At 37.0% G+C, this 26,663-nt stretch overlaps 1 long non-coding RNA gene across 1 annotated transcript in view; it reads right to left on the bottom strand.

Annotated features, from left to right (window-relative positions):
• Positions 1 to 171: 171 nt before the first annotated feature.
• Positions 172 to 26,663, bottom strand: part of LOC308509032 — a 38,328-nt gene continuing 11,836 nt past the window's right edge. The window contains exon 3 of the long non-coding RNA XR_013995118.1: positions 172 to 876. This is a non-coding gene — a long non-coding RNA (uncharacterized lncRNA). The remainder of the gene's footprint in view (positions 877 to 26,663) is intronic.

Raw genomic sequence — 26,663 nt, 5'->3', positions numbered from 1 at the left:
TAATGAAAAATTTCCTCCATGCTGCCTTACATAACCAACTTTTATTGATTATTTCATTGGAAACAGTGTAGACAGCTCTAACCCTCTGAAGCATTTTTTTTTTCAGGGATGGGGTTAGGGGTGGGAGGCTTTTCATTGGAACAAAATGAGCTATTGAGTTATGAGTCTGAACAGTGGTTCTTGTCTAGACACCAAAATGAATGTACTAACAGAGCTGGGCTAGCATTCCAAGAAAATTTTACTACAAGGAAGTCCAAAGTCATAGCATCACTTTCAGGGTCAAACTAAGATATGTGGGCACACAGGGCAAATGAATAATTTGGCACTCTTTCAAACTGATATTCCTTGAAAATGAACATATATTAGACAGGCTGAACACTGAGAGGGGCAGGAACAGAGAAGTGTTGGTTCAGAAATCAGCCTCTCTAATGTTTAGAGTAATTTAGCTTACACTCCCCTCAAGGAACAAACATTCTTTATAAGGCAGTTTAGAGTAAGAGAAATGTTCCTTAGAGAGATGCCCCTTTAGAAAGAATTTTACAGACCATAAAGTCATCATTTCCCACTTGAACATGACTTAGGAGGTCATGCTTCCTAGCATTTCTGCTTCATGAATACTATTTCAGGAATATTATTTAACACCTACTTTGTTTCAGGCACCCTGTTTGACTGGGGCTACAAGGGTAAGCAAACAGCTTATCATGGCATTTCTTCCAGTTACTTGCAGTTCTCTCTGAGAGGAGTCTGGAAAATGCAATTTGCTACAGCTCCCAGCATTTTCAGTCACGTTGCAGTGGCCTCAGTGACATTTGATTGCCCAGGTGTTAGCCCTGCTGGTCTGTGATTCCTTATTCTGGCTCTGAGCATCCTCCATCCCTGTGGACAGAAATAGCTTGACATTCAAAAGGCTCTTCACATATCTTTTCCCTGCCAACTTCATTTTCATAACAATACAGGAATGAAGCACCATCCCTATGTTTTACTAACAATGTGAAGCTGGCCTAGCAAAGCTCCATGATATCAGATGACAGGGACGGTGTCCAGGGTTCAGGAGGGCCTGAGGCCAGAGCTCCTCTGGGCAACTGGTGTGGTCGGGTTGTGTGGGGTGTGGGGACTTGCTGGGAGTTCCTGCATCTCTTGCCAGAAGGTACAGAAAGAGAGATACAATTTTGTGCAAGCCACTGTTAACTCCCCAATTGTAGACTGCTCCTTTGGTAAGGTGGAAAGACTTGTAATGGGTTATAGATTCAAAATCTGTAACTTCACTGAAATTCAGGAATAGTAAAACAAATCAATAAACAAAAGGCCTAAAGCCAGTTGCACCCTTGTATTTCAAAGAATTCAGAGCAGATAAACAATTATTTGCATAACAGGTGTTTTAAAGGTGGTAGACATGCCTTTTACTGTATTATAGTGATGAGTATAATACCAGCTGACACTTGGCTGAGGTTGAATCAGTTCCTGAGGTTTCCCAATCTTTCCTTTATTGCCCAAATGTGTCGTTTTGTGTTTTATTTCAAGTACACTTTTTCATGTACTATTTTCACCCTAAAACAAAGGTTAATTGACTCCATTTAGATGATGTACTAACTGTAGTTATTTTTATATGGCCTTGACTGAATGGAAGAATCATAAAATAAGGTTTCAAATCTACAGTACAAAAGCTATCTTCAGTCTGTAGAAGGTGGATGTCTTTTTTTCTTTTTGCTCTCTCTTTTTTTTTTAACACTAGTTTATTTGTACTTGGTTTACTTGAAGAGAACAAAAAAGCAGCATACCTATAAACTAGCAAAACTGGCATTCTCTCCTTCTTGACAAAGTAAATCAAAAGTATACTTAGGTCCCAGGGAGATGTCTTATGTATATATTTTCAGCTGAAACACCCCACTATTGGCCATTAATAATAAAGTAATAGGCCACTGATATTACAGTTGGGCAATCTGTGCATACCTTACTTTCTGACGTCTACTCGTCTCAGCCAATGTCTCTGTTATTCCTCTTTTTCCTAAATGCAACCAAGGATCTATGTTTTCCACTGGGATTTTTTTTTTTTTTCTTATTTCACATTTACCACTACTAAGCTTAAGCTAAGAGGTTAAATACAAATGTAAGGATTTAGAGATTGGGCTGGGATTCGACATCAGGAATGTAATTATCAACTAAATGACAACTGATAAGCGAAGTTGCAAAGAAATTGTGTCTCTTTAACAGTTAGTCAGCTAATAACTGTACTTATCTAAACATGCCTCAGGATTTTATTCTTTGTTGTATATAAAGAGGATGGGGACAGTGGAAAACAAGTTGTTGTTTTTTTTTTTTTTAATGTAGCAATTATTTTTCAATCCCTTTGTTGTTCTCCTATGTGTTGTGATATTCTGCCTCCCAAGTTCTAGAAGCAATTATATTGATTTGATAGGAATGCCTTTCAGGCAAACAGATTGGATAATTGAAAGAATAAATAAAAATATTCAGTAAAACTTCCATGTAGAAGCACCACACCTTCTGTGAGACTTCAATGATGGATTGATGGATGTTATTAATATCACAGAAGTTAGGAAATCTCAGTAATACCAAAATTATTTTTTGGCTTTAAAATAGAAAATGTTTTAATCCTCTGGAGTTTGAGTGGGGTGTGGGTTGTAATGAATTTTAAAATTTAACAAAATATACATATTAAACTGACACATGACCTCTGAAAATAAATAGAGTGGCTAAATGATCCCTATACCCTTCTGGTGCCATAGCATAAATATCAAAGTGCAGTGCAGCTGGTAGAAATGCTTCTGTGCTCGCCAAATATCGTTGCTGAATATTCACTCATGAACAGAGGAAGCTCCCCAAGAGACTGCTGGACCAATAGGCCTACCCTGTATGCATATTGCACATTGGGGTGTGTGTGTGTGTGCATGTGTGTGTGTGTGTGTGTGTGTGTGTGTATTATTGACTCAGATTGTTTGAAGTTAAACCAGTCCATGCACTTAGCACAGCGCTATGTACCCAGTATGGTAAGACCAAGTAAAAACCAATTAAAGTTGATGAGATGGTATCAAGAAATGACTGCCTGCTTCCACTATGTGTAAAATGAGGTAACCAATGCATTGATAATCTCTGCAAATAAATATTTGGGGGGGGAAATGTATAGTTCTGTGAATGTCCACCTACAAAATCTCAAATTAGAATCAGGATATTTTATAGATTGCAAATGATATGTAGTTCATTTTCGAATTTCACAATTAAAGTAAAATTCCTGAAAATCGTAATAGTCTTCTAAAGTGGCATGGACATATAAGAAATAAAATATATATTCATAATTTTGTAATTATTGCGCTACTGAACGTTAATGAGTGACATGCGCAAAACGGAGTTTTTCAAATTGTTTTTTTTAATAAGCTGAGAAATTTGTATGCTTGCATCTCTGTGGTATGAGGGAAAGAAATGCTTGAATATTTCAAACTATAGAAAACTCACATCAAATATATAATGAAGAATATATATGAAGATTATGAATTCATAGTAAGAGAAACATAGTTTTGTGAACAGGAGTATCTTTCTTGGATTGCCTGGGGACTTGTGGGTTAGACCTCATTTTCACGTTTGCCTAATACTATTTAAAACATCAGATTTGAAAGACAATGGGATTATATTGCTCTTTCCATAGATATATGTCATTACTACAGTATTTTAAAAAGGCTTCATATGTAATAGGCTGTGAACTGACAAACAATCATGTACTGAGATAATTTTAAATACATAAGCTTATTTCAAATAACGTTCCTTCATTTAAAAAAAAAAAAAATCAAGCCGGCACGTGAGTGAGAAATTTATAACCTTCACTTTTGATCATTCTCAGTGTTTTGTATATTTCACAGTATAAATGCTAGTTGCACTTAGAAAAATGCAAATCACCATGGAATGACTACAAATGCATCTGTAGTTAATGATAGACCCTCACTATTTGCACCTGTAAATTACTGTCTGCAAGAAATGTGGATGAGTGAACGGACGAGGCTTTTGTTTTACAACTTGCTGTCTTCGTGATTCCATAAACACTTATTCCTTAATCCATCTCACTGCAGAAAGAACAATTTCCTGAGTGGCATACAGCTTCTGTGTGTGCCTAAGGCCCCTGCGTTAGCTATGCTAGAAGTGCAGGTTGTACCACTTCATTTGCCTTTTCTTGCTTTCCATTGAATTGTGTGAACTATTTCATTTTGATGTTTTACTAAATACCAGACTTCTTAAGATAAAATGTGACTGGGTTCTTTGGAGTGCTTCCTGGCATTTATCCTTTTTGTAAAATTTATGTGCGTTAATAAGAAATACTATTATAAAGCTACTGCTGGGCTCTCACCTTTGGCAAATGTCCGTAAAGAATTATAGACCTCTATCTTGGTACTAGCCCTAGTTGAGCACTGACCAACCTGGAGGGGCAAAGAGAGGTGGGTGATAAATATGCCATAGGTTTACTTACTTATTTATAAAATGGAAATAAAAATACTATATAGAGTCGTAAACTATTGGTATATAAGACCAAGTTGCTGCTGCTCTCCAACTCAGCTTTTAAAACTAATAGAAGCAATATATTTTTAGTCTTTTCCTTTGCCTCTGCCTGGTAATTGTGTGAATGTTCTCCTGTTTTAGTCACAAATGCCACACCGGGATGTCTGATAATATTTATAATTTAGAAACTCATATTAAGAAGAACGACTTGCTGACACTATTCACGTAACACGCATTACTATATTTTCCGAAATATGAGTTCTAGAGAACCAGGTGCCGGAGACAGCATTCAGTGCTTCTAATGTGAAGATGACAGATTGCTCTAATACATAACTGACATGCAGTATAATTTCTAAAAAATCTAATCTCATGCTGCATGTGAAAGGAATATACAGGAGTTACCCAAAGGGCAAACAAAAAAAAAAAAAAAAGAGAGAGAGAGAGAAAAAAAGAAAATCTTATGAAACATTTTTCACAGTGGTTTTCTGAAGCAACAGCAAGGAGAAAAAGCTATCATCCTGTCATGAAAAATAGATCTAAAACAAGCAGTAGCTGTGGAAGGTTGTGAAAATTCAATAGAACATCAGACATCTAAAGAGACCAGGGTAACACTTTTGGAATAGTAAGCAGATTGGTTAGACAATAACCGACGTGTAATTGAAGAATGCTCTGAACAGCCCTTATTTTCTCACTTCTGGATTGCACCTTCCCTGTTTACAGAGCACACACTCACCATCGATCTGTGCTGAGCAGACCTGACACTCAGGTAACCTGACTTTGACTTTCAACTTTCAGACTCACCCTACGGAAACTAATACCAGATAGAATCAAGGAGGATATCAACTCAGCATCTCACTGTGTTTTCTCTTTCTTGCTATCTTGACACAATAACCTAACACGGGAAGATTTTGTTAACTTGCTTTTCATTTTGGAAGATGTGAAATTTTGAAGCTGTATGAAAATGTAATGTCAATTTTATAAATACTACATTTGTAAACATTTAAAATGGACATATGGGTTGTGCTTAAATGATTATTTTAAATGCAACCACTTGGGAAGGGGAGTATTTGTATTAGTAAAACTGCTTAGAATCAAATTTCTAAACATTTTTCAAGGAGAACTTGGGTTAACAAACCTAAGGGGAAGATTGCAGAAAATGCAAGAACCAGGCACTGCAGATGGGAGCTATGCAATCCACTTAAGGATCTCTTGCATGTGCTGGATCTTCGAAACCCAAACTTGGCATTATAAAAGCTACTTATTTCCTATAACCATCATGGGCTGCACCCGAGACGGGTGGTGTGGCGTCACGTTATATTACCGACAATTAATGGGACTGTGAGAAGACAGGAATGAAACCCACAGACCTCTCAGCTTCTTCAACCACAACACCTATGATCTGTGGATGGTTGAGCTTGTATCTTTACAGCTGTCTCCTTGAAATGGAATTATTTCATCGAAACAGAGAAAGTGTTCAGTGTTCAGTGGGGGCCAGGGGAGGGTATGGTGGCTGCTGGGAAGTATTTTTATTTAGTACAATTTAATCCCTAAGCAAAAAAAAAGGGGGGGGGGGAATCAGATAGCTTAGAGATGACAATGGAGAGTCAATGAAGCCTCTTCTAAATATTAAAAAAGTTTTTAAAGGCATACACTTTCCCTCAAAACTTAAGTTTATTTTTGATTCCCTACTTCTGGTGTGGTCTTTCCATTGACAGTGGGAAAGCCAACCATGAAGCCCAGAGCTAAGCTTCCTTTGGCACCTAATTCAATTCAAACATGAATTGAGCCAATGTGCTGGGCAGGGTGGAAGACATGGAGGAGAAAGAAGCAGCCACAAAAGGACAGAAAACCATGCAAGAAAGACCAGGAATGATTAGTGACCTCGCAGACAGACAGACAGATCTCTGGCCAGACACAGAGGAACCCTCTTCACATCCAGGCGTGTCAGCTCCCTTCTTGACAAAGCCTGTCTCAGGAACTAGTAACCTGGCTTCACTTTTAGACTCCTGTTCACCTCAGTGAAGGTGCTCAAAAGCAAGTTCTATCATGAACAAGGAGGTGGTGAGATGAAAGAAACTGACGATCCTATTCATCCATAAACCAGACAATAAGTAGTGGGATATTTGAGATTTCATTCACAGTTATTTTCCCCAAAATGAGACTAGAAAGAACACAGGTTTCACATTTCACAGACATAAAGTTTAGATTACCTTATTGAGAAGATTAAATATTGTAATGACGCCATTTCTTCCCAAGTCAATTTGTATGTTCAAAATGAAATCCCCAAAGAAATTCCCAATGGAATTTGTTTTGTAACTTTGTAAAAATGATTCAGAAATACATTGGAAAAAAATAAACAGTGAGGAAATGTCCAAAAATAATGAAGAATTAAATACTGGAACAAGAAGTCTTATTCTATTATAAGAGCCAATAATTAAAAACAGTGTTATATTGGCATGAGAATAAGCTGACAGATCAAGGGAACAGAACAGATAACCCTAAAACAGATCCTGGAATGAAGGAGGCCAAAAATACTGCAAACTATTGGTGTTGGTTAATTGACCACTTGGGGCAAAATAAATTGTTCTTTTACCTTTCATCAGGGAGATAGATGATAGATATAGATAGATAGATAGATAGATAGATAGATAGATAGATAGATAGATAGATAGATAGATAGATAGGTAGGTAGGTAGATAGATAGATAGATAGATAGATAGATAGATAGATAGATAGATAGATAGATAGATAGATAGATAGATAAAAGGAAATCTGAGCTGGATTACCAATATTAAAGGGTAAAAATGGATCCATAAAAATTTTTAAAAATACTGGTGAATACAGAATCTGACGATATGAGAACAAATTCAATGCATAATAGCAATTGAAGAGTGGGCCTTTTGGAATTAGATATTTAAAAATTACATGTTCTTTATTGTTATAAAAAATAAAAATAATACCAGCCAATCACTAAGAGAATGTGAATAACCAAGTGAAAGCATATCGCTTGCCAAGGACCATCAACTAACCCTAACAAAGAAGTGAAAAGACTGAGCACCTGCCTGACTCAAAGGCTGTACATACAACTGCTCTGTGACTGTCGTGCTAGAAAAAGGCGTAGCCAAATTCGAAACACAAACAATCATATATTTCAGTTTGTGATTTTTCTCAGGGCCATGGAAATTGTAAGTTGTAGGCCCTACCCTAAGAGTGGATACCTGAAAGTAAGCAGATCTTAAAAGCAGGGCAGGCTCTGTTTTTATTAATCGTTCACCAACCATTTCTGAATAATGTTCTGAGGTAATTGATAACTGAGTACAGGACCTAGCTTAGTAAATTATCCTGTGTTCCTCTGACTTGGAAGGTTTTAGTTTAGCTGGAAAGAGGTTTAGACTCTCTAATCTGGTGTGTTTAAACCTAGAGGTTTAACACATATTTAACATGTGAATAAAATATCTTTTATTTTTAAAATATCGTATAGATCGTTACTGCCTTCCTTATGCAAGCCTAAAATTTGCATCAAGTTGACCTTGGTTTATAAAATGCAACAGAGAGAAACTTTTAAAAATGTTTTTAAATTATGGTACTTACTAAGCCTCCTAGTCTAAGAAAAATAAGGAAGGGAGGGAAAGAAGGAGGGAGGGAGGGTGAAGGAAAGAAGGGAGGGAGGAGAGGAGAGTAGACAAAAGGAGAGGAGAGGAAAAGAAAGATATTATTATGATGATTCTCATGATTATGATTATTACAGAAATCAAGCATTTAGACCCAAACCTGGCACAATACAAGTACTCAATGTTTACAAAATCTTACAATAGCTATATGATAGTCATTATTATTAATGAAACAAGCCTCACCTCTCAGTCCTATCTTTCACCAATCTAGTCAACTTGGGAAAGTCTATATGTCAATGAGGGACCCTGCATTCACACTACTTATTATAGTCCTAGTTTATGAAATGTAACACGTGACATGCAAAAATGATTAACCAGAATAAAATATAATAAATTCAATCTAGGGAAAGTATGTACTATTGGATATCCTGAAAGAACAAAACACATCTTGGATTGTTGTCACTATTTGCAAAAATGCACAAAGCTGTGACATGTGACCAAGGGAAGGAGAGGCAGGACCATTCCTTGAGGAGAAAGGCTTGAGAAAAGGTAAGGGAGTGGCGGGGAGCTCTCCAGGAGAAGGCAGAGAATAGATCAGTCTGGCTGAAAAACAGAAAAGTGGGAAGCAGGAGAGAGAAATGAGGAAGGGGAGAGAGAACAGGTCACATGGGAAGGAGCTCATGTACCCAGTTAAGCTTTCTGTCCTTTATCCAGCTGATGACGGGCAGGCTGTATGGGTGGAAGCGGGATTGCGAGGGTTTCTTTCAGAGTTCCTTTCCAATAATTTCCATCACTATTTTATTTTATCTTCGTTGTTTTGATTAAATATTGAAATGACTTAAAATTCATATATAATTGTCAGCATTTTCAACAACCAAGCGAGATACATCTCTGTTATATTTTTAAAATCTTGGGCCCTTGAGTAAAATGCTTTATTCCCTGAAACTCCATTATTTTCTATCATAAATGCAGTGTTTCTTTTCTGTTCAGTATATTTACTAAGATTTTGTAAACATTCCCTTCCTGTTTCCATCTATTTGCTTTATAATTTGCACCCACCCCCAATCATTCTTTATCTTAAATTCCAAGACTTAAAGTTTTTGCAATTCTTTTTCCTTACCAATCACACTTGCCCTTTTTTTCTTCCCTCCCTCTTTTCAGAGGCTCTCTTACATAGCTTTATATTCCTAAGTTGAGTTTATATATATGCATATATTTCTTAGCATTTCAGATTTCTTTCCTATTTGGATCACTGCTAGCCCAATAGTCCCATTTTACACTACAGTGAATGAATGCAGGGACTGAAATAATGCTTCTTCTAGGTGTTACGTATCATGTCTAGCTAAAGTGCACTATTGGAGGAAATATAAAAATCTTACCTTTTCCTTTAAGAACTGGTGAGTAGGACAAACCAATATCTAGGAGCCAGGGCAGCAGTGAACAAGAGCGGCACCAACTCCGTTACCTTTTAGAGATTAGCTGTGGGGTACGTGCCCTAGACTCTGCTATGGAGTTTTGTCCCCTGCACAGCACCACCTCCTGGCACTTGCTGACCTTCAATGTCCCTTGAGTGATCCATGCTTTATGATATTCCTTCTGTTGTCCACGTTGCTTCAACTTTTAATTTCTGTCAAGTAAATAATTTGTTCTCTACCATTGTTTTCTCTTTATCATGGTGGATTGGATAGGACAAAAGGTATAAAGGAAAGATAATAATATTAAAGGAAACGATTTTAGAGAAGGAACCCACCCTCTCTGCCACTTATCAGCTTGCATAGTTTTCAGCTCCACTTTACTTCTGTAGATATTTTTACAAATGCCACCATCAAAATGCTTTGCATAAGGACAGCTGATGTGGCTGTGGGGCAGTTTTTAATGGGACAGCTGGTCTGAAGCACACACAGATATTTGAAAGAGTAAGGGTTTAAATACTAGTGTATCAAGGATTGCTTCCTTTTTACAACCCCAAATAGATTCCCCAAATAGTATATTTCACCTAATCCTAGACCTTCATTTTCCTTGAATTAAATAAAAAATGCTCATCTCAATCAGAGTCAAAGTTGCAGAGGGTCTGAACAGCGGTGAACAATGTATGTGAGTGTGCACTTGCCCAAGTAGGCATGTGTGCAGGCCAGAAGAATAAATGGAAAGAACCAGCATGCTCATCTCTGTAATCATGGTTTGACACATATATGAAGCTACAGAGGTCCTGTGTGCACAGAATCCTGCTTTGCGGAATAGAGTAGCTCAAACTCTGTTAGAAAGACATAGATGTGTAGCGATTACTACAATGGATTAGCCAGTTTTCAAAATGTATTCCTTTAAATAATTTGTAATTAAATATCCCCCTATCTTACACCAAGAATTTCTTAATTTTCTTGTAGCATTGAAATAAACAAATACATTTTATCTTTGCTGCTGTGTATAAAGATGCAGCATCGCTAATTATAAATATATATATGTGTATATATATATATATATATATATATATATATATATATATATATATATATATCAGAAAAATTTCCACCATGCCCAATAAAAGAGATGTACCATCTTCAATAGCACAGAAAGACAAAGACCAGAATTATGCCCCATGCACAGTTATTAATCTAGGTTGGTAGTTTAGACAGACAGTGTGGTCTAGCTGGTAGAACACCAGATGGTAAGGCATGGGACCTGCTTTCTATTCCCCGTGGTATGACTGTTAGAGATTTGGCAAGCACTTTCTCTCTGTTTCTATCTTGTTACGTCAAAGGGCTCACAATCCCTACCCTCACTTTTCTCCACAGATCTGACGTGAAAGTTTGCTCAGAAAGAAGCTAGGTGATCTCGAAAAGATATTAACAAGTAGAAAGTTGTTTTAGTGTTCAAGTGTTTTCCGAAGCTACTACTCACTCTCTTTGGATTCCAAATGCTTCTCTGCTGCAGCAGGTGGATTGCTAGTGTGCTTGTGGTTGTTGACCAGTTTGGTCAGGGTAAACCTGGCTCAGGCTTGAGACGAGTTCTCACAGCTCTTTAGTTTTCAAATCTGTTTTGTTCGTTTACTTTGCACTGTTTCTCTACCGTTCTCCTAACTCAGTTCGTTTCTTTACTTATCATAGCCTCCTCCAAGAGGTCAACTGGGGAAGAAAGGCATCTTTGGTTTGCAGTCAATACAAAACTTATTAACTTTTGCTATGTCTATATCACTGTGTGGGTATAATACAATAGGGAATATAAAGATAGTCAAACACATATTTTCAAGAGGAAATATAAGTTGTATTTGGGAGGTAGATATGACACACGTGAAGCATTTAGATTGATGACCTGGTATCAAATACAAAACCTGAGAGAAATTCATGAAAACAAAATTGGCGTGGACAGAAAGGAAAGCTTCGTGAAGTATATGGAATTTGATCTGGTGAAAGTTAGTAAGATTTGGAGCAAAAGGAGGCAGAATGAGGGCCATTCTGAAAAGGGAAACAGCAGAAGGAAATCCAGGAAGGCAGAAATGGGAACCCTCGCATGATTGTAGTCAAGTCCATATTAAGGTTGTAGGGAAATAGATTGCACACAGATACTATAGCTCCATTATAGAATTCATAGTTAAATGCGGATAATGTTACAAGTTCTAAAATAACTAGAAACTTTTGGAGGTTTTAAAAGAAAGAATGTCCTCATAAACGGGTTGATTTGGGTAATTCAGCCATGAAATAAATATTGTACAGAATGGCTTTGGAGAAGCCTGGATGTAAGGAGAGCAACAGCAGGGGAAATGGAGAAGATAGAGAATAATCAGTGGACTTTTTTTTTTATTTAAAGAAATAACCCTAATTAAGAGCTGTTGTCAATAGAATGAGGGTGTGTAAAAAACAAACAAACAAACAAACAAACAAGAACAGACATGCATGCCATGAACTCCAAGGTAGAAAGGATAGGTTTTCCCACTTGGGGAATGTAAAGGACTGAGTGATCACATATATATGGAGAACAAAACTGATAAATTTGGTGAGAGAACATGATCATTGGCATATTGAGAGAGGGGCACTCCAAGGACGTGTCCCTCTGAGGACCAACATTGTGAGAGGGACCAGGAAGGAGCCATACACCTGTGCAGCCATCAATATAAAGGAGACAGGGATTTGCAGGGTCACAACGAGACAGGGGAATCTGATGTAAAGTCATTAAGAGTAATGATAGGGAAAAGACTCAGATGTTACCTCGAGCATGGGTGCCTGAAAAAAGCAAACCAGAATGGAAGAGAATGAATTAGTCTTTGGTTGAGATTCTCTTAATCTTGGCATTGGATTCCCATTAAATTGCCATCTTGATTTTATTGAGATACTTATATTTTCCTTCAGGTCTTTTTCACAAGAGATAGAGCTTATTTTGGTGAGAATAATGGCTGAATTGATTTTTTTTTTTTTTTGCTACAAGAACCAGTGAATAGATTTAAAGTTGAGAGAGAAAGTTTTAAGAAGGCTTTGTAATGGCCATCCATCCAGTCATCCATCTCTTCATTTATTCACTAAGCACTGCTTACAGTCCAGAAATATAGTAGTAAACAAGAGAAACACGATCCTGCTCTCCTGGAGCTTAAATTATTTGGAAATAGTTTTTACAAAACGTTACGTGAAGATTGCTGTAAGAATACTTCAGAGGGATGCTGTGCTAGCCTGGGGTTTCAGGAAGGGGTCTATGAAAAAATACCACTTTTACTAATTATTAGGGAAGGAGACTAATATAAGGACAGGCACATCAATAGCCCTTAGAGAGAGACCTGGAGTTTATTCCTTGCCACAGTTTCAGGATGTCAGTCGAGAATCACTGTTGCTTACCATTAAATGCATATCTCTGCATGTACACTAGTTCCTATAGGCAATTGACTTCGGGAATGAGGGGAAGAGTTGCAATACATCTTGGAGAATCAATATGAAACAAGGAAACTTCCCAAAGGACAGAAAGTCAACTACAGCAAGAGTATAGATTCCAGCAAATACAGCAGCGCAGCACTAGGGATACGCAAGCCAGGAAAATGTTCACTGAAGGCCTATGGAAGAACAGGACAGGGAATAGACTTGATGACTAGAGACTCTACCTCTGCCTGAGTCCCAGGGTGCTAAGTCAGTAAAGCCCTGTCTGGAGGCAGAATGATAATTTAAAATATTTGTTCTAATGTGTGATAGGAATTGCATTGGCAGAAAATGTGGATATTTTGCTTTCTTTATTTAAGGAATACTATGCCTATACTTTTATTCATTTTAATATCATTTTCCAATCAAAATATTTAAAATATTTAAACAATATAAATGGACTATCGCCAGTTATTAATAGTCAATTAATATCTCTGTAAATGCCTTATTGTCTGTGGATGTGTGTGTTAGGTATGTTTCATATTTGAAATAATGCTACAAATACTGTTTTATAGCTTCTTGAGAATATTTTGGCAATCATAATTGAGGAAGTAAAACATAGAGTATGTTAGCATCTGTCATTTGAGTCCCTTCTAGAGGGAATATACTTCTATTGGGAAAATACTTTGATGAACCATTGGTGTAGAACATGAGACCAGGAAAATATGAACTAAGGAACTAAGTAATTATTAGTGTTAAAAAATGAGGAATTATTACTGTCTTGTGCAGTGTAGAGAAAGAAGAAAGCAGACCATGCAGAAATAAAAGGTAAGAGAAAGAATTCAAAGGCATGGTGGGAAATGAGGGCTATGTTAGGAAAATAGCTAAGGAAATTTCTCCAGTGATGTGGTGGCCAAATAGCACTTACGCATGTTATTTTGTTTGGGGATATTTAGCTCGGTCATCCAATTTTTAGTAAAATCTTCCACACTTCAAAATATCCTGAGAGAGTCATTTAAAATTTTTGGCAGGAACTGAGGGAAGAGATAAATTGTATGTCTGACATTGTAAAGAAGAGAGTCATCAGAGAATCCAGGGACAGGTGACCAGAGAACCTGAGTTATCCAGAAATGTTCACAGTGTTTGGAAGGTTTTGCGCTGTCACAGGATGTGGAATAGGGGTTCCAGCTGAGTATATAGATCTCAGTGGGCCAGTAAATCTCACACACATTTCAGTTAGGTATATTTTCCTAAAACATTGTCTACTTCATTGAAATATTCACATTATTAAAATTTATCAAGTGATCTCCTTTTAGGATTTTAAAACATCCCATCTATCGTGGTATGTCTTTGTCATATATTTGTGTTTTCTATCTTTTTTAGTCATGTTTAAACTTATCCTCATAAAGGTCAAGATCTTGGATTAGTTGATCTGTTCACTGTCTGTTTCTAACCTATTAATTTGTCACAATATCTTAATTCTTCAGGCATACATTGTTTTTATAATTTTTTAAGGCATATAGAGAGGAAAAAAGTATAGAGAATGGAATAATACACACTCATCTACCCACCTAACTTAAGAAAGAACATATTACCTATTCAAATGCAATCTTTGTATGTGTTGCTCCTCATATTCCATTTCCTCCCTTTTTCCCCAGAGGTACCCACTGAATGAATGTGGCGTCTAACATCACCATGCTGTTTTTCTAAATTTCATTACCTATACATTTATCCATCAATCAATCATAAATATCTCAGTCTTATCCTCCACCAAGCTCGTCTGTGCACACATGCACACACACACACACGCACAACCTTTATTCTCTCTATATGTAGGAGTGAAATTTGTAGGTCATAGGATACTTGTTCTTTCAATCTTACTAAATTGTCAAATTTATTCCGCAAGCTGTTTGTGCTGATTTGCCCTTCCAACTGCAGAGTATCAGGGTTCCTCTTGTTCCATATTCTTACCTTACTGCTGTCAAGCTTCTCAGTTTTTGTCCATGTAATTTTGAATCTTTTTTATATTGATTTGCATTGTTGTGATTATTAGTGAAATTGTATATATTTTCACATTTGTTGTATGTTCAGCTCTAAATTTCGTGAACTGCCTGTTCATATCTTGTTTTGCTTGTTTTCTATTAGGTTATCTTTTATTATTGATTTTGAAAGGTTTTCATATTTCTTGAACTTCTATAGAGTTGGTCATATCCATTTCAAAAAATATATATATTTCCTAAGCCTGTTTTTTATCTTTCACTTTGTGATTATATCAAATTTTAATATGAATGTACTCAGAGTTGTCAGTTGTTCCCTATACAAGTAGTCTGGGTCTTATAAAGGAAACCCTTCTGGGTCTCCAAGGTCATAAAGATATTTTTCTGGTATTTCACTCTTCCATTCTTGTTTACTTTAAATTTGTTTGGTGGAATATATAAATGATTTAGTTTCCCTGAGAGTAGTCTTATACTTCTTAATCAATTAGCAAAATTAGATTCATATTTTTTTCCTTAAACAACCTTGTCTACGTCCCATTACTTTATATATCTAATGTTATCATTACTCCCTAAATATTCTGTACATAGAGTTTTTATTTCATACTTGCTTCTAGAATTATTTAGTAAAACTACTTTATTTAAAATGTCATATATACATATATGTGTGTGTGTGTGTGTGTGTGTGTGTGTGTATATATATATATATATATATATATATATTTTTTTTTTTTTTTTTTAATGCCACCAAGATCTATCTCGCTAATGACTGAGTATTACCAATTGTTTCTGGAACAACATGTGTCATTCTTATCGGTGGAGTCTTTTATCTCCTTTCAACTTATATTTAAAATTTTTGGTCCAGTCATCTGTATGTTGTTTCTTAATATCGTGACCTTTATATCTACCTTTTTTCCCCCGCCAGTGGTCTTTTTGTTGTTATTCTCTGCATTTTGTGAGAGCTTTTCTAGTTTGCCTTTTACTACATGAATTCATTTTTCTGCAGGGTCACTTCTGCCTTATTGTAAATCTGATTTTAATTTTTGTGATCACATTTTTTTTACGTTCTTATAATCTTTTCTTATTTCATCCTCCCCCCCTTTCTGTTTTTACATTAATTGTGGTCTTATCCCGTATTTTCTCTTGTTTCATAGCATACCGATTTCCCTAGGTTTTATTGAGAGATCAAAGCACAAGTCTTGCTCAAGACTGTTGTCTATCATGCCTTCTGTCATGTTATATTCCAAGGAGATCTGGAACACGCCAACTATAAGCACTGGACATACTATGAAACATCATTCTGATCCATTATATTGATGACCTAATGCTAACCAAACCAGAAAATATAAGAAGTTGGCAAGAGTTAGGGAGCTTTAGTAGAAATAGGCACTACAGAAAGAGGAGGTACACACTATAATTAAGGGGATGACCATGTCACTAAAAGTTTTAGAAGTCCAATGACCTGAGACATGCCAGGATATGACTTCCAGTGTAAAAGACAAATATAGCATCTTACATGCCTTACCACAGAGAAGGAAGCAAAACAGCTGATCTAACTCTTAAGGTTTCAGAAGCAGCATATTCCACATCTAGGAATACTGCCCAACCGATATATCTGATGTAATGAAAGCCTAGCAGCTTTGAGTAGGACACAGAGCTGGAAAGAGTTCTTCAGCAGGTCCAAGCCGTAAGCAAGTGGCCCATCCACTTTGGCCAATCCCCCAGGAGATCCAATAAAATAGGAGATAAATGTGGTGAGAAAAGATGTACAGGGCGGAAGTATGAAGGACCCCATTTTACATCACTCCCAGTGACCCACTTTGGGAATTTGGACTCCCCATTCCCCAATTCTAGATGCTGTGGGTATAGAGGTCTTCGTTCCCAAAAGGGAATACGTCCAACAGGGACACAGCAGAAGTTCCATTGAACTTTAAGCTATAGCAGCTGCTCAGACACTTAGGGCCCGTAATGCCAAGAGACCGTAGTCAAAAGTAAGAGTCATCATTACTGGAAGGAGTAAATGAGCCTGACCATCAGGAATAAGTAGAAATCCTGTTACACAATAGGGCAAGTAGAATATGAATGACACCCAAGTGATTCACTTGGATAGCTCTACTTATTCTCACTCAATTTTTATGATTGGTGAAAAAATGCATGCAATGGCCTGAAAAAGGCATGATGATTGGGGATTAGGTACCTAAGGCATGAGGGGCTATGTCAGAAGCACTGAGAATGAAAGCGATACTACCTGAGGATGAAGGGAATCCAGAGTGGATGGTAGACAAAGAAGTTGATAAGTAACTGCTGCTGCAACACACCAGCTAAGGTGTTGGGGGGCTGTAGTTTGTTTCATATACTTTTTTAGAAAATTTTCCCAAGGGCAAGTCCCACTATGAATTCTTGAGGAGCTTCTCCCAGAATTTACATAAAGAAGTGGATAGTAGAAGAGGATAAAGGGGGTCAAACATGGTGATGGAAAGAGAACTGACTCTGGGTGGTGAACACACAATGTGATATATAGACGATGTATTACAGAATTGTACACTTGAGACCTATACAATTTTACTAACTATTGTCACCCAATAAGCTTTAATTAAAAAAACAAAAACGTAGCGGATGTGCACATCACAAGGGGTGATCACATAGATGCTCTAATATACCACCTAGATCTCCCTTCAATACTGAAGGAAATTCTTCATGCTTCTGGGAGTGCTTTTGGATGTTAAAGCCCAGCTGCCAGCTACTGCAGGAATTGCACTCACCTAGAGAGGTACCCTGCAAAGGTCACACCCTTTCCTGGGAGAAGCCTGCATCTAATAAACGGTTTGTACTGCCTCTCCCAGGTTGGAATAACTTTGAAAGTTCATTCCAGCTTTAAAGCTGTCGATGGGTTTAACTGAGAACTTTGCTGAATCTGTATCATAGTCCACCTTCTCCTTTTACCCCATTATACTTTTTTTCTTGGTGGGGAGGGGCATAGAGGTTGACCTTGTAAACAATTCCTAATCAACTTTCTGCACGTTAACCTCTATTTTAGACTCTACTTCCCTGGAAAGACAATGTGCAAAGTGAGCCTAGCCATTATTCATTCATTTTATATATGTTTTCTAATTTGAACACCTATGTGCAAAACATGGGTACTACTTATAAAGAACTTATAGTCAATTCAGAGAAATACCATATATGCATAGAGAACAAAGCAATGTTATATAAAATAACATCAGATACTGGAAATAATAAGAAGATCACGGTGATCAGGGGCTCAGACCTCCCAGAAATGAGGGTCTGGGTCACATCATGACTTGAGTCCATCTGAGTCCTAGAGACGCTGCTTGGCAAAGGGAAGTAGAGAGTTGGATTGTATATGAGAATTTGATAGTTGTATAGTAAAACTGCAAGAGCAAAAATTATCTCTTTTATTGGAAAGATATGGACTGCTATGCAGTTACCTTAGTGGGGCCTTGTCCCACTAGTCGTTGCCAGCTATTTGTGACCGTGTGGATGAGTTTGTCCATTTTGAGTCTGGCAAAATATTAGCAAGCTCATCTTTACACTTACCTTCCACCACATTTGAAAAAATCCATCTTATCCAGCCTGCTTTTATCAGTTAAAAAAAGAAAAAGCTAACATTTTAACTCTCCATTTTCTGACTTTATAATTGGTTCCAACCCCTGACTGGGTGGGAGTGGGTGTGGGGTGGTGGCAATTATTGACTCCCTGTGATTCCAATACCAAGTTGACTATTGAGAAAGTGGCCCAATTACTGAGTATGTGATCATCATAAGTGGGGAAAACAGATTTGTTTTCCAATCAGATGTGGGTAAGCAGTCCTATTTATCTAGGGTGTGTCTCTTTTGAAAACATATTTATTCCATTTATGGACTGTTTATGATTTTCAGATTTGAAGGTTAGGCCTAGGATAGCAGGATTACTTTAGGAATAAATATTTGGATCCAGCTACAGTCTTGAAAGTCTATCTTTAAACATTATAAGGAGATCATTTCTGTTCTTTTTCCATTTTCCATTTTTTATTAGAAAAAAGACTTTTCTTTCTGTCTTTCACTCTTTCACATATACACTCAAAATAGAACTTGGACTATTTTGTGTATGTATGAAACATCTATTAACACATTTATTAATTTAAATTTTATGTGTTGATTTATAGTTTCCTTGGTAAGCCAGACCCAAAGATTTTCTTTTTCAGTGATGATCATAGAGAACTCTCCATAAGAGGCCTTATCTATGATTGAGAAGGAGGAGGCCGTGGGTCCAGAGGATGGACCATGAGCCTCTGTGCAGCTTGCTTCATGAAAACTACCTGTGCCTTTATGACCTGCCAAGTTGGAAATCACTTCCACTTGGTGAGGGAGTGCGGCTGTGCATATCCAACTTCATGCTTTGGTGGTCAGACAATGCCCAGTTTATGCTGGGTATGGTGGCATAGCAAATTTACGACCCATGGTCTAACATTCCATCTCTACTGGGGCCCAGTAGCAGACCAGAGATTGTTTCTTAAAAGGAGAATTGATATTTGCAGAGTATAGCATAGACTTATTCCTAAGTGCTGAAGGTGATTTACCTATCAATGCTTGCTAATGGCTCTCAGCATGACCCCATCCCCCAAAGACACTTCAAACTCCATAAGATGACCTAGGTCATATGGTCCAAGTGAAACAGTAGGTTGCACCTTAGCCTGCATCTGTTGCAGAGATGTCTCTTGTTCTAGGAACCACAAATAATTGGCATCCTTTTGAAGTTATTTGATAAATGAATATATAAGCACACCCATACAAAGCATATGATGCCTCCAAAATCTAAAGAGATCCCTTCAGGCATTGTATCTTTTTTTTAGTGTAGGAAATGTAAGATGCAGCAACTTTTTCTTAGCTATGGGAGAGACATCCCACTAAGCTTCAGACACTGTTTCCTAAGATATTTCTAGGGATGGGAAGCCTTAATTTGTGTGGGATTTCCCAGTGCCTGGCATCTACATCACCCAGGTGTCTAGAGTAGCTGTTGTTACTACTCAACAGATTCAGTCAGCATTATATCAGCAAGGCAATGGCCTAGCATGATATTCTTTGGAATGGTGAGACTCATAAATGCTCCTCTGGACTAAGTTATGACATAGGGATGAAGAATCAGTAAAGCCTTGAGGTAGGCTAATAAAGATATATGACTGCTTCATTCTACTGAAAGCAAACTGCTTCTGAGATCTTTGCTAAAAGGCATAGAGGGGAAAAAGGGGGGGGGGAGGATTTCTCAGAATGATAGTTACATGCCTGTTGCTGAATTTGTCCAGAAACACACACACACACACACACACACACACACACACACACACACACACACACACATGCACATTGACATAGCAGCTGGGATAGCAATCACTACCTGCATTTGTGAGTACCCACTGCACAGTGTAAAATATACCTGTCTTCTATACTGGCCAAATATGCAATCTGAATGGGGGAGGTGGTAGGAACCACTACCCCTCTACCTTTCAAGCCTTTGGTACTGGCAATGATTTTTGTAATCTTTTCAGGAAACTTTATTGTGTTTTTTGATGTCGTTGTTTATTTTTCTGTTTATACTGTAGGCAGAGTCACTTACGGTGGCTTCCACTTGGTCTGTCTTATAACAACTTTAGGTACATGGGGTAGGGCACTAACATGGGGAGTCTGCTTGTTATGAAGTATATTACCCCATCTGTGTATTCATAAGTAGTAAAGTAACTCCAGCATAGGTTTGGGGACCCACTGGGCCCACTGTGAGATGAATGTGACCAAAATGGTTCACCTGACTTCAACAATCCTTTACTCTGACTGGTGAACTGTAGCAACATTCTGTGTCTCCAAGAATTAAGGTCAGTTCACAGCAAGTGACCAACAAATCCCAAAAAGTTTGGGTTATTTCTCTCTGAAATGCACAGTCACCTTGAGAAATGACCACACATTCTTTTTGGGGAAAGCTAGTGAAGAACACTTAGAGTGTAAATTTTTGGCTCTGAGGCAGAATCTTTCCTCATGGATGACCTGGCCTCTGCTTCATTCAAGAGGCTCTAGGTTTATAAATCAGCTCAATGCTGAGAAGTGGTTGAGAGGCATGACCCTTATAATGATTAAGGTCAGACTTCTATTCACCAGAAAAGACCTGTACTACTTATACATATCAAGTAATACTTTAAGAAGCTCTCAACCTATTTCTGTTTTCCCCACATTATTGGCCAACCCAAAGCTCTTTGTGTATCAAACCACCTGGTTTCCAGCCATGGAGTGCCAAAATTTGATCCCTACCACTGCAGTGTCCCACTGTCCCTGTTGAATTCAGGGAGTCTAGTTTGAGTGCAGCAGTCCCACTGGTATTTTGGGGACAATACACCAGGACAACCACCCTGCAACTCCCTCACAGATGTATGCTGCAAAGCCTTAGTGAGGACATGCCCCTTAGACATAGTGAGTAGATGGAAAGCCGGTCCACTGTAGCAGTATAACCTTGGTTGGGTACCATCATCTCCAGGGTACTAAGAAAATTCAGTCATCTAAACAAGATGCTTATTAGAGCTACTCCCAGATGCTCAAACTAACAGATTGAATCTAGAATCTCTTTTAAATACCCTTATACCAAAAAATTCAGTCTAATATATTTTTCCATCCTTATCCTAACACAACTTAGGATCCTTTCCCATACATGTGCCTAGGCATGTCAGTATAAATTAGAAAAATCTTGCATTCATTTCATCTATCTTATGGGCAGTTACTTTGTTTGTGATTATGGGCAATCATTTTGTTTGTCCTCTAGCTCTTGCCTGAGTTTCTATAACTCTTTAGCTTCTGGACCAGGAGCCACGTATAGTTTGTGGCAAAGGACACCAGCTTCTTCAGTGGGTAACCCATATTGTCATAATCAATAAAATGATATCCTCTTTACCTCTTTGTGTCCCAGCCACCTGAGTAAATCAATATTCTTCCAAAAAGAGGCCCTTAAAAAGAAAAAAAAAAGACATCTGGGTCCATAGCTATGATTTCCTCTACCCATGTGAACAGATCAACTATTATAGCCATTAATTTATTTAGAAGATGAACTATTCAGGCTGAAAGCATTAAGTTAAACCAATAGTCTGACTTGATCGGCTACTTTTATTATATTTTGCTTTGAGATTGATTGGATTGTGCAGAGACCGTATTTTGGAAATATGACCAGATGAGTAATAACATGGGTTGTGTCAAGAGGACTCCACTGTACAGCAAAAATCCTTTTGCCAAACAGACAGAGTTTTCCCTTTGTGGTTGTTTCCATTCTTGAAGCAAATGAGCAAGACTATCCAACAGTTCAAATCCATGGACAGAATCAAGTCCCAAAACATCTCTAAGTCATTACTGGAGCCAGTGCCAACTGTCTCAGCCCTTGCCCTGGGTGCATGGGCAGCTCTCCTGCCTACATCCAAATGAAGGGATGAAACTGCTAAGTCAACAGGAGTTAATTGACATCTAACAGGAACTGGGGATAAAATAGATACCATAAACCATAATAACTCATGCATCTGGAGTAGTCCCTCAGACACTTTTCTTTTTTGTAAGTTCTGAAGGGGGATTCCTCCAAGGCTAGGGAGTGTTCACAAGCAACAGATCTTTTAAAGAAATTACTTTGCTCATAAGAGACCTAAGAGGGATGTCTGCCCCTTCTACTTGGCATCACCCCCACCTCATGGATTAATGAATTCTGTGTCCTCCAACTGCCTCATTCTGTACCTCTGTTTTATATAAATAGCCAAATATATCAGAATTCACTTTAATGAATGTGAGTCATTTCTTATTTTATATGATTTAAACTCACTGGTTTGTAAGTAAGCCATGAACTGGGCTAAAAATAGTAGATACTACCTGCTGGAAAACCTGTATCATAAAAGGGCTCATTGCCAAGAGCACCAAAGAAAGGAGTATGGAGAAGAAGGGCTATGATGGTAGAAAAAAAAAAGAAAAACACCCCCACCAATTTTTTTAAGGTTAAAAAAACAGTCATTTTACCAGAAAGCTTAATTTTATAGTGCTGTGGATTTGCAGAGCCAAACAATTTTACAACCATTTTCAACCACACTCAGTCTATTTAATAGTAAAGAATTCAAAATATCCATGTTTGTTTTCTCACAGAAAAAGAGGCTCAGTCTTTCTGGTCACGATGCCTCTCCCGAATTCTGCCATTAAGCATCCCCAAGAGGAGAAAACAGGAGTCTATGGTCTGAATTAGGTGTTTCAAAATTGTAGCAGCTTCTGCTAAATGATAGCTTCTTCCAAAGAGTTAGTTTCTAAAAGTTAATCCTAAAATTTATGAAAAGCATTTCTTTCAAGAGAGAGCCTCTTTATATAGTATTTGTTTGGTTTATTATCGGTCTACTCTTTAGAATGTAAGTCCCAGGAGAGCAGGGCCTTTGTTGATTTCTAGTGCCTAAAACAGGAAGGGTTTTGCAAATAGTGAGTTATCAATAAATACATGTTAAATAGTTAGCCAGATTATGGAGTTAAATATTAACACTAATTATAAACATAATTTTCTTAATGTATAAACCTGGGAACTAAAGTTTCCCTTAACTGGGCTCTCTGGCATGATTATAAAATATACAGTTTGTAAATGGAAAGCAGAGAAATTAATTCCATGATTTTCATCTGAAAAGTGTAATTTAAATGGACTTCTGAGATCAGATTTATTTTTAGATAAAATGCCATGAACTCCATCTCATTATGTTGATTAGCCTCTTTGGCCAACTAGTGTCTGAAATGGTATAAATCAAGTGCATTAGTCAGGTTCATTCATTCAACAAATTAGTGTTAGCACCCACTCTGTGAAAGGTGCTTTGCTAAGTACCATGTTTCCCCGAAAATAAGACCTAGCCAGACAATGAGTTCTAATGTGTCTTTTGGAGCAAAAATTAATATAAGACTCGGTCTTATTTTACTTATTTTACTATAAGACCGGGTATAATATAATATAATATAATATAATATAACATAGGATCCTACATTAATTTTTGCTCCAAAAGATGCATTAGAGCTGATTGTATGGCTAAGTCTTATTTTGAGGGAAGCACGGTATTAGGTACACAAAGCTTTAAAAAAAATATGGTCTTCTCCCGAGAGTAGCTCGTGGTCTAAAGGAGACACAATACATTAAATTGTAGCAGCACATGATTACTGTGATAAACACTCATGCAGAGTGCTACCTGAGCTGGAGGGGCACACCAATGATTTTGGGAGGACCAGAGAATGCTTCCTTAAGGAAATGATGCTGGACCTATATTTTGAAAGATTACTAGAATTTGCTGAGATGAAGCAATGAAGAAAGACACTTTAGGCAGAAGGGACTGTATGCTGAAGGCAGAGTGGCCTGGAACCTCCTAATGCAATATGAATGCTACAAGTATTTCCCTGTGATTGGAAAAAGATTGGCTCCTGTAAAAGAAAGGGGATAATCTCATGCCTCCATTGTGCTGGCCTTTACCTGTCTTTCATAATCATCTTACAGAGCCGAAGTAGGGATCCCATAGATAGATAAATTCCTGCTTTTGTTTGTTTGTTGAGTATCATTGGTGTAAACAATGAAAGTAAAAATTTGTTTTTCTTTTCTTGTTTTTGAGATGACATTGCATCTGAGGCATTTTATCTGTATCATCTGTTGAAATTGTCATTGTCAGGTATTTACTTAGAGCAAATAAACCAGCATAAGCTAAATCTACTGTAAAAGCAAAATACTGTGCACTTCAGACTTGATTTAACTGATAGAAGTCTCTCCACACAGGTATTCTTTCAGTTCAACTTAACAGTGCCCTAATCATGAGCTGATCACAAACTCTAGATTTTTAGTTGTAGTATCAACTGCAATTTGTATGCAATATAAATGAATCAAAAAGACAACTATCTTTAGTTATTTGTGAATCATAAAATTATAAGGTTATATTCAAAGAGAAGTGTCTTGAAGCCAGAAAAAAATGTGACATTAAAAAATTTGAACCAGACGACAGAGAGAGAGAGAGAGAGAGAGAGAGAGAGAGAGAGAGAGAGAGAAGATAATGGATGGCAAACTGCATCAATTCTAATGTTGAAAGAAAATGCTACTAGAAAACATATAACATATATTTCTATTAATTAAATTATTTTCAGCATTTTCTTTCACTAATGTTAAATGCCAAGTAACACTTGCCATTATATATTATTGTCTAAAGAATATAAAGAGTAATGTATGTTCAGGTCCCCTGCCCATTTTTAAATGGTTTGTTTCATTGGTGTTGAGTTGTATGAGTTCTTTATACATTTTGGATATTAACCCCTTATCCAGCTGTATCTTTGCTGAATAACTTCTCTCATTCAGTAGTCTGTCTTTTCATTTTGTTGATGGTTTTCTTTGCTGTGCAAAAACTTTTTAGTTTGATGTAGTCTCATTTGTTTATTTTTTTTCTTTTCTTTCCCTTGCCTAAAGAGATAGATCAGAAAAAAACTATTGCTAAGAGTAATGTCAGAGAGTTTACTTCCTAGGTTTTGTTCTAGGAGTTTTATGGTTTATGGATTTAAGTCTTTAATCCATTTTAAGTTTATTCTTGTATGTGGAGTTAAGAAGGCTGTGGTTCAGACATAGAGATGACCAATAGACATTATGAAAATATGCTCAATATCACTTATCATCAGAGAAATGCAAATTAAACCACAATGACATATCACCTCACACTTGTCAGAATGACCATCATTAATAAATAAAAGAACAAGGGTTGGCAACAATGTGGAGAAAAGGGAGCCCTCATACACCTTTTGTGGGATTGCAAATTAGTACTGCCCCATTGAAAACAGGTTGAAGTTTCCTCAAAAAATTGAAAAATAGAACAACCTTATGACCCAACCATTCTACTTCTAGGTATTTATCCAAAGAAATTCAAAATGCTAATTCGAAAAGAATATGCATGTTTATGTTTACTGCAGCACTATTTACATACAATAGGCAAAATGTAAAAGCAACCTAAGTGTCTATAGATAGACAAATGTATAAAGAAGAGGTGATACATACATAAAATGGAATATTAGTCATAAGAAAAAGAATGAAACATTATTTGCAACAACATGGGTGGACCTAGAGAGTATTATGCTAAGTGAAATAAGTCAGATGGAGAGAGACAAATACCACATGATCTTATATGTGGAATCTAAAGAACAAAATAAACAAAACAAAAACAAAACAGAAACAGACTCATAGATACAAAGAACAAACTGATGGTTACAATGGGAGGAGGGTGAGGTGCTGTGTGAGGAAGGTGAAGGGATTAAGAAGTACAAAGTAGTAGTTACAAAATAGTCATGGTGATGTAAAGTACAGCATAGGGAACATAGACAATATTGTAATAACTATATGTAGTACCAAGTGTGTACTAGATTAATCAGGGGAATCACTTCTTAAATTATATAAATGTCTAACCACTAGGTTGTACACCTGAAACGAATATAAAGTGATATTGAATGCCAATTATAATTGAAAAAAAATTAAAAAGAATAAATTTATATATATTAAGCATTTTTTAAAAAAAGAATATAAAGTTTTTCTCCACTGTCTTCAATATAAGTATTCTTGTTATAAATAGCTATATACATATGTAATGGAATAATACCTCTTATAATATGCTATTGGGTTAATACTTCTTTAAGCATTCATGAGATTTCTAACTAGGAGAATTTAATTTTTGGTTG

This window comes from Rhinolophus hipposideros (assembly GCF_964194185.1).
Source record: "Rhinolophus hipposideros genome assembly, chromosome: 16".
Taxonomy (NCBI): Eukaryota; Metazoa; Chordata; class Mammalia; order Chiroptera; family Rhinolophidae; genus Rhinolophus; species Rhinolophus hipposideros.
The sequence above is the reverse complement of the archived record's forward strand: the minus strand, read 5'-3'. Positions and strand labels throughout refer to the sequence as shown.